Genomic DNA, 19,062 nt, shown 5'->3' with positions numbered 1-19,062 from the left:
CCATTGCCCCCAGGGTTGAGTAGAGTCACCCATCCAAAGGCAAGACCCCTCAAACATGGGTATCGGGGGGAGCTTCTACCGATACCAAGGGTCAAGGGGACTCCCCCGCTCCAGGAGCGAGACTCCTTGAACATGGGTCTTGGTGGGGGCTCCCAAGGCACCCAGGGTTGAGGGGACTCCCCCATACAGGGGCGAGACTCCTCGAACCTGGGTGTCTGGGGAAGCCTTCACAGCCCCCTGGGTCGAGGAGACTCTCCCTAGAACCTGGGTGTTGGGGGGAGCTCGTATACAATCACACCCAGTGTCAAGGGGAGTTCCCCCTCCAGGGGGGACACCCCTCGAAACTGGGTGTCAGAGAGGGCTCCCACTGCCCACAGGGTGGAGGGGACTCCCCCTTCAGGGGGGAGAACTCTGGAAATTCGTGTCAGATAGAGCTTGTATACCATCGCCCCAGGGTGGAGGGGAGTCCCCCCTCCAGGGGAGAGATCCCTTAAACCTGGGTGTGCCAGAGAGCTCCAACCGCCCCAAGGGTCAAGGAGACTACCCCTTCCAGGGGTGGGGGGGACCACTAGAACCTGCGTGTCAGGGGGACCTCCCACCGCACCCAGGGTCTAGGGGACTCCCCTCTCCAGGGGCGAGACCCCTGGAACCTGTGTGTTGGGAGGAATTCCAACTGCCCCCAGGGTCTAGGGGATTCCCCACTCCAGGAGGAGACCCCTTGAACCTGGATGTTGGGGGGAGCTTCCACCGCTCCCAGGGCTGAGGGGACTCCCCCATCCAGAGGGGAGACCCATCTAATCTGGGTGTAGGAGGGAGCTCCTATACCATTGCCCCCAGTTTCCAGTGGAATCCCCACACCAGGGGGGAGACTCCTCGAACCTGGGTGTTGGGGGGAGCTCATATACCATAGCCCCCAGGGTCGAAGGAAGTCCCTCCTCCAAGTGCAAGACCCCTCCAACATGGGTGTTGGGGGGAGATCCCACCACACCCAGGTTCAAGTGGACTCCCCCCTCCAGGGACAGGACCCCTTGAACCTCGTTGTTCATGGGAGCTCCCACTGGACACCCAGGGTCGAGGGGACTCCCCCCTCCAGGGGCAATACCCCGTGAACCTGGTAGTCGGCTTGAGCTCCCACTGCACTCTCCAGGGGCCAGACCCCTCGAACCTGGGTGTAGGCCAGAGCTCCCACCACCCCCAGGGTCAAGGTGACTTCCCCCTCCAGGGAGGAGACCCCTCGAACCTGGATGTCAAGAGGAGCTCCCACCACCCCCAGGGTTGATAAAACTCTTCCCCTTGAACATGTGTGTCAAGGAAGCCTCTACCTCCCCCAGGGTTGAAAAAACTCTCCTCTCCAGAAGAAAGACCCCTCGAACCTGGGCATCTGGAGAGCTCCCACAACCACAGAGTCGAGGAGACTCCCCCCTCCAGAGGGGAGACACCTCGAACCTGAGTGTCAGGCGAACTCCCATTGCCCATATTGTTGAGGGGACTCCCTCATCGAGGGTGGAGACTCCTTGAACCTGGGTGTCGGAAGGAGCTCCCACCGCCCCCAGGCTCCAGGAAACTACCCTATCCAGGGGTGAGACACCTCGAACCTGGGTGTCAGGGGGAGCTTGCATACCATCAGGCCAAGTGTTGAGGGGAACCTGGGTGTCGGGGGGAGCTCCCACTGCCCCCATTATCTAGGGGAGTTCCCCCTCAGGGGGAAGATGCCTCAAACCTGGGTGTTTGAGGGAGCTCCCATAGCACACTGCGTCGAAGGGACTCCCCCCTTCAGGCGAGAGAACCCTTGAAATGTGTGTCAGGGGTTGCGTGTATACCATCACCCCAAGGGTCGAGGGGACTCCACCCTCAAGGGGGCGACCTCTCAAACTTTGGTGTCAGGGGAGCTCATATACCTTCGTCCCCAGGATTGAGAGTTGTCCCCCATCCAGGGGCGAGACCCCTTGAACCTGGGTGTCAGGGGACCTCCCACCGACACCCAGGCTCGATGGAGTCTCCCGTCCAGGGGAGAGACTCCTTGAACCTGGGTGTGGGGGAGCTCCCACCGCATTCAGCAACCAGGGGACTTCCCCATCCAGTGAGAAAACCCCTCGAACCTGGGTATCTGGAGAGCTCGTATACCATCGTCCCCAGGATGGAGGAGTGTACCCCCTCCCGGGGCGAAACCCCACGAATCTGGGTGTCAGAGGGAGCTCCCACCAACACACAGGGACGAAGGGACTCCCCCCTTCTGGGGCGAGACCCCTCAAACCAGGGGGTCGTGTGCAGCTCCCACCAACACCCAGGGTCGAGGGGACTCCCCACTCCATAGGCGAGACCCCTCAAACCTGGGTGTCAGGGGGAGCTCCCAGCAACATCCATGGTCGAGGGGACTCCCCCCTCCAGGGGTGATATCCCTCGAACCTGGTTGTCGGGGGGAGTTCCCACCACACCCAGGGTCGAGGGAACACCCTCTCCAGGGGCTAGATCCCCCGAATTTGGGTGTCAGGGGGAGCTTCTGTCCTGATTCTCAAAGCGGCGGCAGCGGCGGCATCAGGAGAGGCAGCAGCAGCCGCAGCAGCGCCACAGCAGCGGCAGCAAGATGGACTCTTGGACACACGTTGCTGCTGCTGCCAGGCCTGGCTGGGTATTGTGCGCCCAGGCTGGTGGACTGTAGTCGCAGCCTCTGCCGCCGCCACTGAGGTGACTGAGGAGAGAGGCACCTCCACACTTGCGCCGCCGCCAGACTTCAATGCCCAGTCCCCAGCTCACCAGCGTTTTTCATTGGAATATACCTTGCACATTTATGACGATTCTGAGCGTGAGGGCAGACTTCTGCCAGGCTCAGCACACAGTTGTGCCATAATTAACATTGCCTTTAAGACTCTGGACACCGAGGCTGACCTCAGAAATACTTGACTTTTTTTTTTTAATAGCAAGCATATTTTTTAATGACTCCAGCAAATTAAGCATTAAGTAAGCAAAAGTGGAAAAGGACCTACACTTTTAATGTGTCTCACTTGTGCCTAAATGTAGTAAAGGCTGCTTGTGTTTTGTATGTAGTTGGATTTTTTTGGACTCTGAAGGAATCCATCTGCAGACTTTGAGGCCCAAGTTAAATTTGGATTGGTGTGTATTCTAAATACTTCTGCTTATCTTGAAGAGGAAAGCTTCATAAAAAATACACAAGTTGAATGGAGAAAATATTGATTGATAATAGGCATTTTAGTGGTCTTTTTAAAATGTTTTCTGCTGTGGAACATTTCAAGATTTATTTGTTTTTTCAATTTTCCCCACCATACTCACACACGCACACTCACACTTTGTATTTGCCATAATGAACCGTCCAGCCCCTGTGGAGATCTCCTATGAGAACATGCGTTTTCTGATAACTCACAATCCTACCAATGCAACTCTCAACATGTTCACAGAGGAACTTAAGAAGTATGGAGTGACAACTTTGGTTTGAGTTTGGGATGCTACATATGATAAATCTCCAGTAGAAAAAGAAGAAATCTACATTCTAGATTGGCCATTTGATGATGGAGCTCAACCCCCTAATCAGATAGTAGATGATTGGCTGAACCTGTTAAAAACCAAATTCTGTGAAGAGCCAGGTTGCTGTGTTGCAGTGCCTTGTGTTGCAGGATTGGGAAGGACACCTGTGCTGGTTGCACTTGCTTTGATTGAATATGGAATGAAGTGTGAAGATGCAATTCAGTTTATAAGACAAAAAAGAAGGGGAGCATTAAATTCCAAACAGTTGCTTTACTTGGAGAAATATAGACCTAAATTGTGATTATGCTTCAGAGATACCAATGGGCATTGTATTTCGTTCAGTAGAAAGAAATACAAAGGAAGGCTTATGTGATTGTGCATTTAGAGGGAACTCTTGGTACCTGGAAATGTGAATCTGTAATTTTACCTGTGTCATTGAAGTAGTGATGGATTCAGTACTCCTCAACCACTCTTCTTAACAATTAGGAAAAAGTAAACAAATAAGAAATCCCTCTACAACATGAATAAAATGTTTAAGAAAAGAAAATGGAAAAAATAAAAATAAAAACAAATTTAACCAAAATGATTTAATTCACTTGTTTTGACAAAGAATAATACACTCAGCAATTTACCAGGATGCCGAAAGAGTTTATCCCATGTTCTTGAATGTATTCAGTGTTGGGAGTAGCCCAGGCTCCAAAGACTAACTTCCCCATCCTTCGCAGAAGAGCCTTCCAATGGTGAGCCCTGCTAGCTCACATGATCCTTACCCACCAATCAGACTATCCCTGCTGGCTCACATGATCCTTACCCACCAATCAGACCAGCCCTGCTGACTCACATGATCCTTACCCACCAATCAGAAAGCACTCCATGCCAACTGTCAAACCATTCTGTCATAACTGCCAAACAACCCCTGGCTCTATAAATATGCAGAGCTGTTTCTCAATAAATGGGCATTTTCTCTGACATCTGAGCCTTGTTTGTTCTTTCAAATTTAACCAAAATGTTTTAATTCACTTGTTTTGACAAGGGATAACACACTCAGCAATTTACCAGTAAGCCAAAAGAGTTTATCCCATATTCTTGAATGTATTCAGGTTCTTGACACTTCTCAGAAATTTGATATCTTCTGGCTAGTAGAGTGTGAAATGCATATAGTCATATGTGTAAATTTAGTGTACAAAAGTATAAATTTTGAAAAAAATTAGTTCAATGGTGCTCCTGAAATAATTTCAAAATTGCTTGATGATCTCAAATGATCTTTCTTATAGTTTAAATGTGTATTTCTAATTCTGGTGGGCCAGTGGCAGGAGCAAACTGAGGACTCTTAAGAATTGGAGTCACCATGCCTTGCTGAAGGCAGGGGTGAGGGTAACAGTGAGATCAGGGCCCCATCTCTACATATGGCAGCCTCATTTTTCTGGTCCTTTATGCCAAAACCCAGCATTTCTTTATCCACCCTAAATCTTATATGCAGTCCAACAGCAAACTCTGTTGACTCAATTTCAAAACCATCTTCAAAGTCTGCCTATTTCTATCACTTCCCTTATGACCAATGTAGACCCAAACTGCCAATACCTCTCACCTGGATCTGTCCACTTCCTCTTCTCTCATTTATATTATCAATCAAGCTTTTGTTTCCACTTCTCTGCAGAACTTACCCAATAGTGACCTCCACATTGTGAAGCCCAGTGGTTATTCTCAGTCCTTACTTTATTTGAAACACTCCTCTCTTTTGTTTTACAGAGTTCTAAAATTTTTTCTTTTCCTTTTTTTTTCTTTCTTCTTCTTTCTTTGGTGCTGGGGGAATGAACCAAGGGGTACTTAACCACAGATCTTTAAAAAATATTTTATCTAGTGAAAGGGTCTCACTGAGTTGCTTAGGGCATCTTTAAGTTGCTGAGGCTGGTTTTGAACTCTGATCCTCCTTCTTCAGCCCCCTGAGCCACTGTGATTACAGACAAGCACCACTTCCTTTTTTCCATTGACATTGCACCCTTCTAAGCTTTCTTTGCTGGTTCCCCATCAATTTGATAGCATCTATGCATAAGAGTGCTCCACACTTCAGTTGTTAATTGTCTTCTCTACTTATTCTATAATTGATTATATCCTAACAAATAGTTTTAAGCATAAACTAAGAACTCTAAAATGTGTACCTAGTCACATTAGCCTCTGAGGGGCCCAGTGAACAGCAGGCTGGGTCCAACCCCTTCCTGGGGAGGCAGACACTCACCAGAGCATAGCCTCTGGTGCAGGGCTGCCCCCTCTGACCAGCAGACTACCACAGAAGCTAAGATCCAGCCCAGACTGCCCACATCAGCACACATGGGATCCAGGATCTCAGTAGGCACAGTTCACCCCTCCCCTGAAAGGCCAGAGACCACCAGAGCAAGATCACCTCTTCTGACCAGCAGCAAGACCAGTGGCCCAGACCTACCCAAAACAGCCTCTGCAGTGCTCAATCATACAACATTCCAGGTCCACCCCTCTCCTGGCATGGCAGAGAACACCAGAGCATAGCCTTTGGCACAAGACCTTTCTGACCAGTAGACTACCATGGGAGGTCAAGCCCAGTGGCTCAGATACACTCACACCAGCCTCTATGGAGCCAGGCACAGTGGACTGGGTCCACCTCTTTTCTAGCAGGGCACACACTCACCAGAACCTAGCCTCTGGTTCAGGGATGTCTCCTCTGACCAGTAGACTACCATGGGAAGTCAACCCCAGTGGCCCAGATCTACCCACTCCAACTTATACAGCTCCCTGATCCAGGATGCAGTAGCAACCATTGAGGGATACCAGCAGGGTCTGGAAGCCCAACATCAAGGTGCAGTACAGACAGTCTGTACAGGTACTATAAGAATACAGGAAGAACTGTAATATCTCAGATCCACACTGCAAGAAAGGAAATCACATAGACAACATGAAAAAACAAGGGAGGAAAATGCCCCCAAACAAACCAGGACACTATAATAACAGAATCTATATACAGCAAAGTTGATGAAATGTCAGAGAAGGAGGTCACAAGGTTCATAATTTAAATGATCTGCAAATTAAAGAATGACCTAAATGAGCAAATACAAGTAAAACGTGATCACTCCAACAATGAGATAACAGAGCAAATACAGGTATTAAAAGATTACTTCAAGAGATAGAGACCCTTAGGGAAAAAACAGTCAGAAATCCTTGAAATGAAAGATAAAATAAATCAAATAAAAAACTCAATAGAAAGCATAACTAAAAGACGAGATCAATTGGAAGAAAGAACATCAGATAATGAAGACAAAGTTTACAATCTAGAAAATAAAGTTGAACACACAGAGAAGGAAGTTAGAAACCATGAATAGAACATCCAAGAACTAAGGGACAGCATTAAAAGACCAAATCTAAGAGTTATTGGGATAGAGGAAGGCACAGAGTTTCATACCAAAGGAAAGTACAATCTCTTCAATGAGATAATATCAGAAAATTTCCCAAGCATGAAAAATGAATTTGAAATCCAAATACAAGAGGCTTATAAAACACCAAATGTACAAAATTACAACAGATCTACACCAAGGCACATTATAATGAAAATGCCTAGCATACAGAATAAGAACAGAATCATAAAAGCTGCAAGAGGGAGAAATCAGATCACATACAGGGGGAGACAAATTTGTATCTCAGCAGATTTTTCAATCCAGCCCCTCAAAGCCAGGAGATCATGGAACAATATATACCAAGCTCTGAAAGAAAATGGATGCCAACCAAGAATTTTATATACAGCAAAACTATGTTTTAGATTTGATGATGAAATAAAAACATTCCACAATAAACGAAAGTTAAAAGAATTTACAACTAGAAACCCTGCACTACAGAACATCCTCAGCAAAGTATTCCAAGAAGAGGAAATGAAAAATAATGATAAAAATCAGCAGAGGAAGGGATTTCACTAAAGGAAAATCTAACCAGAAGAGAAACCAAGTCATGTTAAAAAACAATAATAAACAAAAATGGCTGGGAATACAAATTATGTCTCAATAATAACCCTGAATATTAATGGCATAACTCACTAATCAAAAGACATAGACTAGCAGATTGAATCAGAAAAAAAGGCCCAACAATATGTTGCCTCCAAGAGACTCATCTCATAGAAAAAGACATTCAAAGACTGAAGGTGAAAGGTTGGGAAAAAATCATACAATTCACATCGTCTGCAGAAGCAAGCAGGGGTTTCCACCCTCATATCAAATAAAGTAGACTTCAAACTAAAGTCAATTAAAAAGGATAAAGAAGTACACTACATACTGATCAAGGGAACCATACACCAACAAGACTTAACAATTATATATATNATATATATATATATATATATATATATATATATATATATATATCCCAAACAATGGAGCCGCTATGTTGATCAAACAACCCTTTCTCAAGTTCAAGAGTAAAATTGACCACAACGCAATAATTTTGGGTGATTTTTAACACACCTCTTTCATCACTAGATACATCTTCCAACAAAAACTGAACAATGAATCTATAGAACTCAATAATACAATCAATAACTTAGACTTAACAGACACATACAGAATATTCCAACCTTCAATGAGAGAATATACTTTCTTCTCAGTAGCACATGGATCCTTCTCTAAAATAGACCATATACTATGCCACAAAGCAACTCTTAGCAAATATAAAAAAGTAGAGATTGTACTCTGCATTCTATCAGACCATAATTGAATGAAATTAGAAATCAATGATAAAAGAAGAAATAAAATCCACTCCAACATCTGGAGAGTAAATAATATGCTACTGAATGAACAATGGGTCACAGAAGACATCAAAGAGGAGATTAAAAAGTTTTTAAGGTGAATGAGAACACAGATAAAACATACTAAAATGTCTGGAACAACAGTATGAAAACAATTCTAAGAGGAAGATTCATTGTATGGAATTTATTCCTTAAAAGAAGAAAAAGTCAATAAATAAATGACTTAACACTACATCTCAAAGACCTAGAAAAAGAAGAACAAGTCAACACCAAAAGTAGCAGAATACAGGAAATTATTAAAATCAGAGCTGAAATCAATGAAATGGAAACAAAAGAAACAATTGAAAAATTTGACAGAACAAAAAGTTGGTTTTTTGAAAAAATAAATAAAATTGACAGACCCTTAGCCATGCTGATGAAGAGAAGGAGAGAGAAAACTCAAGTCACTAAGATATGTGATGAAAAAGGCAATATCACAACAGATAAAGAAATACAGAAGATAATCAGAAATTATTTTGAAAACCTGTACTCCAATAAAATAGAAATATTGAAGACATTGACAAATTTCTAGAGTCATATAATTTGTCCAAATTGAATCAGTATGACATACACAATTTAAACAGATCAATTTCAAGTGACAAAATAACAGAGACCATCAAAAGTCTATCAACAAAGAAAAGCCCAGGACCAGAAGGATACACAGCCGAGTTCTTCAAGACCTTTAAAGAAGAACTAATAGCAATTCTCTGCAACGTATTTCAGAAAATAAAAAAGAGGCAGCACTTCCAAACTCATTCTATGAAGCCAATATCACTCTAATTCCAAAACCAGGCAAAGATACATCAAAAAAAGGAAAGAAAAGAAAACTTCAGACCAATATCTCTAATGAACATAAATGCAAAAATTATCAATAAAATTCTGACAAATTGAATACAAAAAAATATCAAAAAGGTCATGCACCATGATCAAATAGGTTTCATCCTAGGGATGCAAGGTTGGTTCAACATACGGAAATAAATAAATGTAATTCCTCACATCAATAGATAAGAATCTTATCAATAGATAATAGATATCAATAGATAAGAATTATATGATCATCTCAATAGACACAGAAAAAGCACTTGACCAAATACAGTACCCTTTATGTTCAAAACACTAGAAAAAGTAGGGATAACAAGAACATATCTCAAAATCATAAAGGCTATCTATGCTAAGCACCAGGCCAACATCATTCTATATGGAGAAAAACTGAAGGCATTCCCTCTAAAAACTAGAACAAGACAGGGATGCCCTCTTTCACCTCTTCTATTTAATGTAGTTCTTGAAACACTGGCCAGAGCAATTAGACAGACAAAAGAAATTAAATGGATACATATAACAAAAGAACTCAAATTGGCACTATTTGCTAATGATTTGATTCTACAGTTGGAAGACCCTAAAACTTCCACCAAAAAACTTCTAGAACTAGTAAATGAATTCAGCAATATAGCAGGATATAAAATCAACACCCATAAATTAAAGGCATTTCTGTACATCAGTGACAAGTCCTCAGAAAGGGAAATGCCCTTTCTACCTTATTCTCAATAACCTGAAAAAAATACTTGGGAATCAACTTAATGAAAGATCTATATAATGAAAATTACAGAATTCAAAAGAAAAAAAAATCAAAGAAGACCTTAGAAGATGGAAAAATCTACCTTGCTCTTGGATAGGCAGAATTAATATTACCAAAATGACCATACTTCCAAAAGCACTATGCAAATTTAATGCAATTACAATCAAAATTCCAGTGACATTCCTCATAGAAATATAAAAGGCAATCGTGAAATTCATCTCGAAAAATAAGAGACCCAGAATAGCTAAAGAAATCATTAGGAGGAAGAGTGAATCAGGTGGCATCACTATACCAGACCTTAAACTATACTACAGAGCAATAGTAACAAAAACAGCATGGTATTGGCACCAAAGCAGACTGGTAAACCAATGGTAAAGAATAGAGGTCACAGAAACAAAATCACATAACTAAAATTATCTTATATTAGACAAAGGTGCCAAGAACATGCATTGGAGAAAAGATAGCCTCTTCAACAAATGGGGCTTGGAAAACTGGAAATCCATATGCAACAAAATGAAATTAAATATCTATCTTTCACCATGTGCAAAACTCAACTCAAAATGGATCAAAGACTTAGGAACACAACCAGAGACCCTGCATATAATAGAAGAAAAAGTAGGCCCTAACCTCCATCATGTGGGATTAGGCCCTAACTTCCTTAATAAGACTCCTTTGGCACAAGAATTAAAATCAAGAATCAATAAATTTCATGGACTCAAATGAAAAAGTTTCTTCTCAGCAGAAGAAATAATCTGTGAGGTGAACAGAGAACCTACATCTTGGGAGAAAATTTTTACCCCTCACACATCAGGTAGAGCACTAATCACTAGGTTATATAGAGAACTCAAAAAATGAGACACCAAAAAATCAAATATCCCAATCAATAAATGGGCCAAAGGCCTGAAGAGACATTTCTCAGAAGATGATGTATGATCAATCAACAAACCCATGAAAAAATGTTCATCATCAGTAGCAATTAGAGAAATGCAAATCAAAACCACTCTAAGATTTCATCTCACTCCAGTCAGAATGGAAACCAGTATGGAGATTTCTTAGGAAATTGGGAATGGAACCACCATTTGACCTAGCAATTTCTCTCCTAGGTCTATACCCAAAGGACTTAAAAACAGCATACTACAGGGACATAGCTACTTCAATGTTTACAGCAGCACAATTCACACTAGCTAAATTGTGCAACCAACCAGATGCCCTTCAATAGATGAATGGATTAAAAAATGTGGTGTATATACACAATGGTATACTATTCAGCAATAAAAGAGAATAAAATCATCGCATTTGCAGGTAAATGGATGGAATCAGAGAAGATAATGCTATGTGAAGTTAGTCAATCCCCAAAAAGCAAATGCCAAATGTTTTCTTTGATATAAGAAGCTGATTCATAGTGGGATAGAGAGGGGGAGCATGGGAGGAATAGACAAACTCTAGATAGGGCAGAGGGGTGGGAGGTAAAGGGAGGGGCATAGAGTAATTAATGATGGTTGAATGTGATGATCATTATTCTCCAAAGTACATGTATGAAGACAAAAATTGTTGTGAGTATACTATGTATATAACCAGAGATATGAAAAACTGGGCTCTATATATGCAATAAGAGTTGTAATGCATTCCACTGTTATATATAAATTATATATACACATACACACACACACACACACACACACACACACACACACACTGTATATCCCCAACTTGGACATTTCCCCAGACCCTACAAGTAAACATCTAATTGCTGATTTAATATTTACTTGTATATCTCATGTGTATCTCAAACTTAACATGACTAAAGCAGAGTTCCTGATTTCCACCCCATTCCTAACATGCTCTTCCCTAATTCTTCCCCACTGGCTGCCATAGGGATTCCTTTCAAAAGCAAGTCATATTAGACATAACCCCTCTGTTCAAAATCCTTTGATAGCTCTATCACACTTGGCATAAAAGATCCAGTGAATGATGTGAATGGCTTTATGCCAATCTTCTCCTCCAAGTCTGATATCATCTCCAATCATGCTGGTTCTTGTCACTATTCTGCAGCTTCATTGTCCTTAAATATTCAGGCATATTTCCACCTTAGGGTCTTTGACCTCACAGTCTTCTGTGCCTAGAAGGTGCTTCTTTGAAAGACCTGCAAGGTGTCTTTCCAACTTCAAGGGGCTCCCATTGGCAAACTGGGGTCAATTTGTATACCAAAACAATAATTATAATTGATTGCAGGATTGTAATTAGTGAAAATCTATGCCTCTATTAGAACTTTCAAGAAAATGAAAGAAGAATAAAGAAGGAAATAAAAATCTTATTTACTATCATTGGAGGTTATTATTAGACAACACTTTTCTGTATAAAATATTAATTACATAGAAAGTATTAAACATTTGCCCTGATTCCTATGAAGAAATTATAATATAATAAATACACCCCTGTGCATAAGGGAAATTTCCTTAAAGAAGAATGCTAGATAATAAACAGAAGGGATGATGAAATTAGGAAAAACATCCTTTGCAACCCAATATAATGGTTGACTGAGGCCAGAATCATCAATAGAGGCTGAAGATTAAAAAGAATAGTTACTTGGTAAAAAATTTTTAGCCCACAGCTTTCACAGGGGTAAATGTAGTTTTACACCTAGTATATTGGACTGCCATTACCCAGCCAAGTGATCCAACTTCATAATCACTAGAGGCAGGAAAATCTGTATTTCCCAGAATGGTTGAATTTGAAGTATACATCAGTATCATGAGATATATGCCAATGTGGAATAGGAAATGAAAGATTGACAGTGTCAACCTGATTCCAAAATTTGAGAAGTGATAACATTGTCCAAAGGACATACATGCCCCATTGGCAATGATGGTTAAGAACGAAATTAAAATATTATTTTTGCTTTCATTTTATGTGTTGAAATGTTTTTCAATTAGTTACCAGGTTGTTAGGTCAAAAATACTATAAACAATGTTAGGTATTTCTTTTGGCCTAGGGTTGATAGAGGGGAAAAAGACAATGAGGATTCCATGAACACAGAAAGTTTGGAAATCTCTGCCATAGGGCCATCATTGTTGATGGTATGATATTTAATCCTTTGACCTACAGTCATCAGAATGGTGCTCTGACTCACTGTCCCTTTCTCTAGAGGGTCTTTATTCCTAATGATTTTGACATGCACAGTAATGATCCTTTTCTACTATGCCCCTTCATAGCCTTGAATTTCTCCCTTTCAATGTCTTGTCCTTCCTCTTATCACAGTCACAGTTTCCGTCTGCAATCTTGTTATTTCCACATTCTCTAAGTATGGGCTCCAAAAATCCTTTGAAAGGTCTCCCACCACCCACTGACACCATCTTTTTACCAATCCCCATCCACCCTTGGCATGTCCTCTTCCCTCCTCTGTTTGGGTTCCATGACCTCTCCCTTCAATGCCTCCAACTTCCTTTCCCTTTTCTCATATCATTATGGTTGCTTTGAAAACCCCTATTTTAGTCAAATCTACCTCCCTTTCTCTTCTGGGTTACACCTGAGCACCTGGACAATCACAAGACCCCCATATTACTTCTCTAACCTATTCTCCCTGTAGTACCTAGAGTGACTTTCTAATGTCACCTTATTGTTTGAACCTTCATTGGTTCCTTGTCCTTAGGAAAGTCAAAACACATCAGCCCTTTATGCTGTGACCCAAATTACCTCTCCAACCTCCTTCATTAGCATGCACCCCTCCCCACAGCCCATGTCACACTGTTGGATTCCTGAAATGTTCCATGTCTTCTCTTCCTTCTCTGCCTTTCTCTAACTGGACTGGTCTCTCAGTCCATACTGTGATCTCACTTTTCCAGAAAGACCCCCTGCTACCTTTTCTACATGCTCCATAGATTACCTTTAGGTGGTAGCCCTGAACCTGTACTCCAGGTGACTCTTTACCTCATTTGCCTTCCTTATGACATTGAAAGCTTTTTGACAACAGGAAATGTATATTGTCCACTGGCACAAAAGTTCTGGCACATTGAGTGGCTTATGGAATGTACACCATAACTAGTTGTGGCATCATGCTGAATTTTGTGAATGTTGTCATTTAAATATATACACCTGTGCATGTATGAAAGTGTTCAGTCTTGGCAAACTAATTCTGGTTCCAACACCCTATGTGTCCATGAGCTTGAGCTCATTTTCCCTTGCTATTTCATCTTTCAGCATAATGTGCAGTATGACTTATAACAATCCTCATGATGACAAGAGTTACTGTGACCATATCACCCCAGGAACTTGAGTACAATTTTTTAATGGCTCCATGCTCTTATTCTCTTTTTTGATATTTTAGATACTAGCTGTGGATGTTTCCAAGGAAAGTTAACTGCCAGATAGTGAGGTGAAAGGGTAACAGAAGTCAAATCCTTGTCTAAAGAGCTGTCCCATTAGGATCACTGGTATTTATGTACATATGCCCCTTGAGATATCAGCAGTGAATTTTAATGAAGTTCAGAAAAGAGGGAAAAGGGCAAGTTCCCTAAAGCACTCCCCTAAGTGGGGCTCCAGGTTGGCTATCTCATTTCCTTTCTTCAAAATTAGGCTTTCTTGCCTTAGATGTAAAAGATAGTCCTTTTGAGATTAACTAGAAATAGATAAATGAATGAATACATGAATGTAGGTGACTAGACAAAGATGAAATAAAAGGTTCTTCAGACATCATGAGATGGCAAAAGACAGAATATTCTGGAGCAGACAAAAAACAAAACCTCAGGAAACAATGGTGTAGTTTCTATAGAGTTCACGGGTTACTTTTCAATTTCAAAATCAAGTCTTGCCATTTCTTTTTTTAAAAGATTTTTTAATTTGTAGATGGACAAAATACATTTATTTATTTATGTGAGCCACAAGCCCAGCCCAAGTCTTGCCATTTCTTAATTGATGGAAATAATTCCATTTAGAGAGAGAGATTTTTAAGCCTCATAATTAAGATTGCATTGTCACTGTTTTTCTGTGGCATCTCACACATGAGCTCCTGGTGTTGCACTTGGCAAGCGGTTGTGAGCGTGCTGAAATTACACCATTTGTTTTAATTGGGGCATCTCAAAAAAAAGCAGGCACACTAGTATGGCAATATGTAAATCAATGGATGTGTAACTGATGTGATTCTGCAATCTGTATACGGGGTAAAAAATGGGAGTTCATAACCCACATGAATCAAAGTGTGAAATATGATATATCAAGAACTATGTAATGTTTTGAACAACCAACAATAAAAAATTTTAAAAAAAAATTTTAAAAAGCAGGCAATCTGAATTTTCTAGATTAGAAAAAGTGTACTGAAGTTGAAGGTTTATAGAATGGCAAGGAATAAAGGGAAACAAACAATATTTGAATATTCTCTCTGTCACCAGTAATTAAGTCCCATGCTTGCAAGTCAGTTTTCCAAAAATACTGGTTGTTTCCAAAGTACTCACAAAAACTCTTCAAATATTTTAGGTAAATAAATGAGGGAAAAAATATTAAGCCTTTGGAAGGAATGTTGGCTTCATGTTGGGGCATTAAGACAGTAAAGACTATTGTTAACAAGGTAAGGTCTCCTGCTGAACCCACACTGCAGTGAGGGGCGACTGGGATTTGGAGGGGTGGTCCTTGTGGTACTCTTGATTTTTGCTGGAGGTCCTCAGTTAGACTTGTATTTAAGCGTACATGACAAGGATATTAATTTAAAAAAAAAAAAAAAAACCATTTAATGAAAATTTGCTTTGTGTGTAACCCAAGTGCTACATGGAGAAGGAATACCTGTTGGAGGTTTACACGTATAGAGGTGCAATGCGGGACTGCACTCAAAAAAGCCGGGAATGGTCAGTGGGCCCTCCTGTTACTGGCATGATCCCTCAACCCAAGTGGTGCCTTGTGCATTCCTGTTAACCCCTGTGGGTCAGGATTTTCTTTTTCTTCTTCTTCTTTTTTTTTTTAAGAAAGAGAGAGAGAGAATTTTTTAATATTTATTTTTTAGTTTTCTGCGGACACAACATCTTTGTTTGTATGTGGTGCTGAGATCGAACCTGGGCAGCACACATGCCAGGCGACCGCACTACCGCTTGAGCCACATTCCCAGCCCGGTTCAGGATTTTCTGAACTCACTAATATGGGCAAGTGTCTGTTCATATGTGCCCCTTTCTCCACTAGATGTCACTGCAAATCAATAGCTAGTGCTGGGCCCTCTTTTTTGTTGTTGTTTGTTTGTTTGTTTGTTTGTTTTGTTTTGTTTTGTTTTGTTTTTGTGTTTTTTTTATTTTATTTTTCTAGTTATTAGTGGAGTTGAGCATTTTTGTGTACTGTTTTTTTGGCTTGTTACTTGAAATTTCCCTTTTGTGAATTTCCAATGCATTACCTTTTCCATTTTATCCGAGTTTCCTATTTTTATTGTTGATTAGCAATGTTTTCTGAAAATTCGAATATTCTAGACATTAATCATTCGTTTTTGACACTGGAGTATCTACTCTCAATTTATCACCAAGAAGACACAATATTACTATTGAGCTTTATAACAGTGTCCTTGATGGAGCAATAATTACACATTTTAATATAGTCACAGTCATCATTTTTTGTTTTATAACTATTGCTTTACAAAATCAAATCCAATGAGCTATCATTTACATACAGCAAAATACATCTTTAAAGTATAGAGGTAAATGAGGTTTTTTTTAAAATCTTTCATCCTTCCATTTTCTTTTTTACATTGATTTTTTTAAAAAATGAACAGTAGAATGCATTATAATTCTTATTACACACATATACCATGATTTTTTATATCTCTGTATATAAAATATGTTGACACTCAATTCGTGTCTTCATACACGTACTTTAGATAATGATGTCTATCATATTCCACCTTCCTTGCTAATCCCCTGCCTCCTCCCTTTCCCTCCCACCCTCTTTCCTATCTAGAATTCATCTATTCCTCCCATGCTCCCTCTCCCTACCCCACTATGAGTTAGCGTCCTTATATCAGAGAAAACATTGGGCATTTGTTTTTGGGGGATTGGCTAATTTCACCTAGCAATATCTTCTCAAATGCCATCCGTGTACCTACAAATGCCATGATTTTATTTTCTTTTATTGCTGAGTAAAATTCCATTATGTATATTTGCTCCATTTTTTAATCCATTCATCCACTGAAGGGCATTTAGATTGGACCCTCCTCATACAGTACTAGCGTTTTAACTGCTGTCAGTGTCTGCACTGTGTCCTCTGCCTCCATTGCATGGCTTGCTGGGGACCTCCACTGCAGCGGGAACAGCAAGTCCACCCGGGTTCAGAGACCTGAAAAGGCGGGGCAGGGCAGCAGGTGATACAGAGGCTGGCCTCCTTGGTGCTCCCCACGCTCCTTGTGCAAGATGGTCAGGTGCAGCCCAGGCGTTGCCCCCATTCCCACCCCTAGCATGCGCCACGCTGCGGGACAGGAGGCCTGTGGCGGGACACTCGCGGCAGACCTGCGCCGCACCCAATGTGCAGGTCGTTTTGGGCTGGGAGCGCGCCCACGGCTGCTCCACGCAAGAGTGAGCACGAGCTTTGCATGCAGCGTGCCACAGCTGCCCAGGCGGTAGGGGCGGTAGGGGCGGAACTAGCGCGCAGGAGCATGCTGGAGGGGGAGGAGCAGATACCCCGCGGCGTGCAGGAGACCCGTTGTCGTAATGGTGGGGGACCCTGGTCCCTGAAGCGTTGATCCCCTACCCCCCTTCCCTTGCTGGCAAGGGCACTTGGCGGCGGCGCTGGAGCTTGCCAGGCCGGAGCAGTTGGCTAGGCTCGGGCATGGTGGTCCGGGGCAACGTGGAAGGTGAACGACCCCCTACCTGGCGGTTGGGTGGGGAGGGGTGGCGACTGACACGCATCGCCCGGAGACTCCACAGAACCTCGCAGCGGCGGCCGGCCTGAGGTCTGCGTGGTGGCGGGCGCTAGGGCTCAGGCGCCTATGGCAGTATCTTGTGGCATAGGCGTCCCGCAGCGCCTGCTCCTAGGCCGGCGGCCTCCAGGTTGTGTAACGCGTGAACCCCCTTTCCCCCTCACTAGTGGACGCCCTGACCCCTGCCCGTGGCCCTTCTCTCAGCTACCCACCGCAGACTCCGCCTGCCATCCTGCACCTTAACCTCCTGGGTCCTGCGCCGGTCCCTCTGCTGGCGGTTGAGTCCTGAGCCACTCATTCTTGCTCCTGTTTGTGCAGAATGTTGGAGGGCACTCCTGTCACCACTTGTCCCCGCACATCCAGGACCCCGCAATTCCTTTTGGGGAATCCCAAGGCAGTTTTTATCGCTCGTGTTTCCTCCTTACTTATTTGACCCCTAAATATGCAGCACACTTTTCCCCAACTGTCCTTACAAGTGTCCCTTTCACACTTGCACATACTGTTGAAATGACTCAGCCCCGTGTGGATGGAAAGTGGCATTTCAGTGTGTTTCACTGCTCTTCATACGTATTCCCAGTTTAAAAGCACTAACTTTAACATAGCATAGCACCTTAATTGATGCCCCCTCTTGTTTAATCAAAAAGTGATATGTGATATAGGTCCAACTCTTATCTTTATCTCCTCATCCTCTGAGGTCATGTACTAGTAGAGATGGTATGTAGATGAAAATAGTGTAGACTGGCATGCCATAAAAAGCGCTTGGAACTGTAAACTATTAGGACTTCATGTAATAATTCTTAAGTCTGTGTATCTTCCTGGCCTCTCTGACTCCTGTAATCTCCATCAACAAGCCATTTGCTCCCTTGGTAGGGTAAAACATACCATGGCCTTGCTTTTTGCTGTGGAGTACCCAGTATCCTTTGTTTTTGTTTTTTTGAACAAATTATATTCCATGATTTTATTTTATTTTTTAATGTATATATGACAGTGGAATGCATTACAATTCTTATTACACATATAGAGCACAGTTTTTCATATATCTGGTTGTGTACATAGTATATTCACACCAATTCGTAGCTTCATACCTGTACTTTGGATAATAATGATCATCACATTCAACCATCATTAATTACCCCATGCATCCCGCCTTTCCCTCCAACCCCTCTGCCCTATCTAGAGTTCATCTATTTCTCCAATGCTCCCTCTCCCTATCTGACTATGAATCAGCCCCCTTATATCAAAGAAAACATTCGACATTTGTTTTGGGGGGATTGGCTAATTTCAGGTAGCATTATCTTCTCTAACTCCATCCATTTGCCTACAAATGCC

The 19,062-nt window shown here is 42.2% G+C and overlaps 1 pseudogene; it reads left to right on the top strand.

Moving 5' to 3' along the window:
- Window positions 1–3,275: 3,275 nt before the first annotated feature.
- On the top strand, window positions 3,276–3,799 carry LOC107161100 (annotated as a pseudogene).
- The last annotated feature ends 15,263 nt before the right edge of the window (window positions 3,800–19,062 follow it).

The sequence above is a fragment of the Marmota marmota genome, unplaced genomic scaffold, assembly GCF_001458135.2.
Source record: "Marmota marmota marmota unplaced genomic scaffold, marMar, whole genome shotgun sequence".
NCBI classification, from domain to species: Eukaryota; Metazoa; Chordata; class Mammalia; order Rodentia; family Sciuridae; genus Marmota; species Marmota marmota.
Note: the sequence above shows the minus strand (reverse complement) of the source record. Positions and strands in the feature narration are given on the sequence as shown.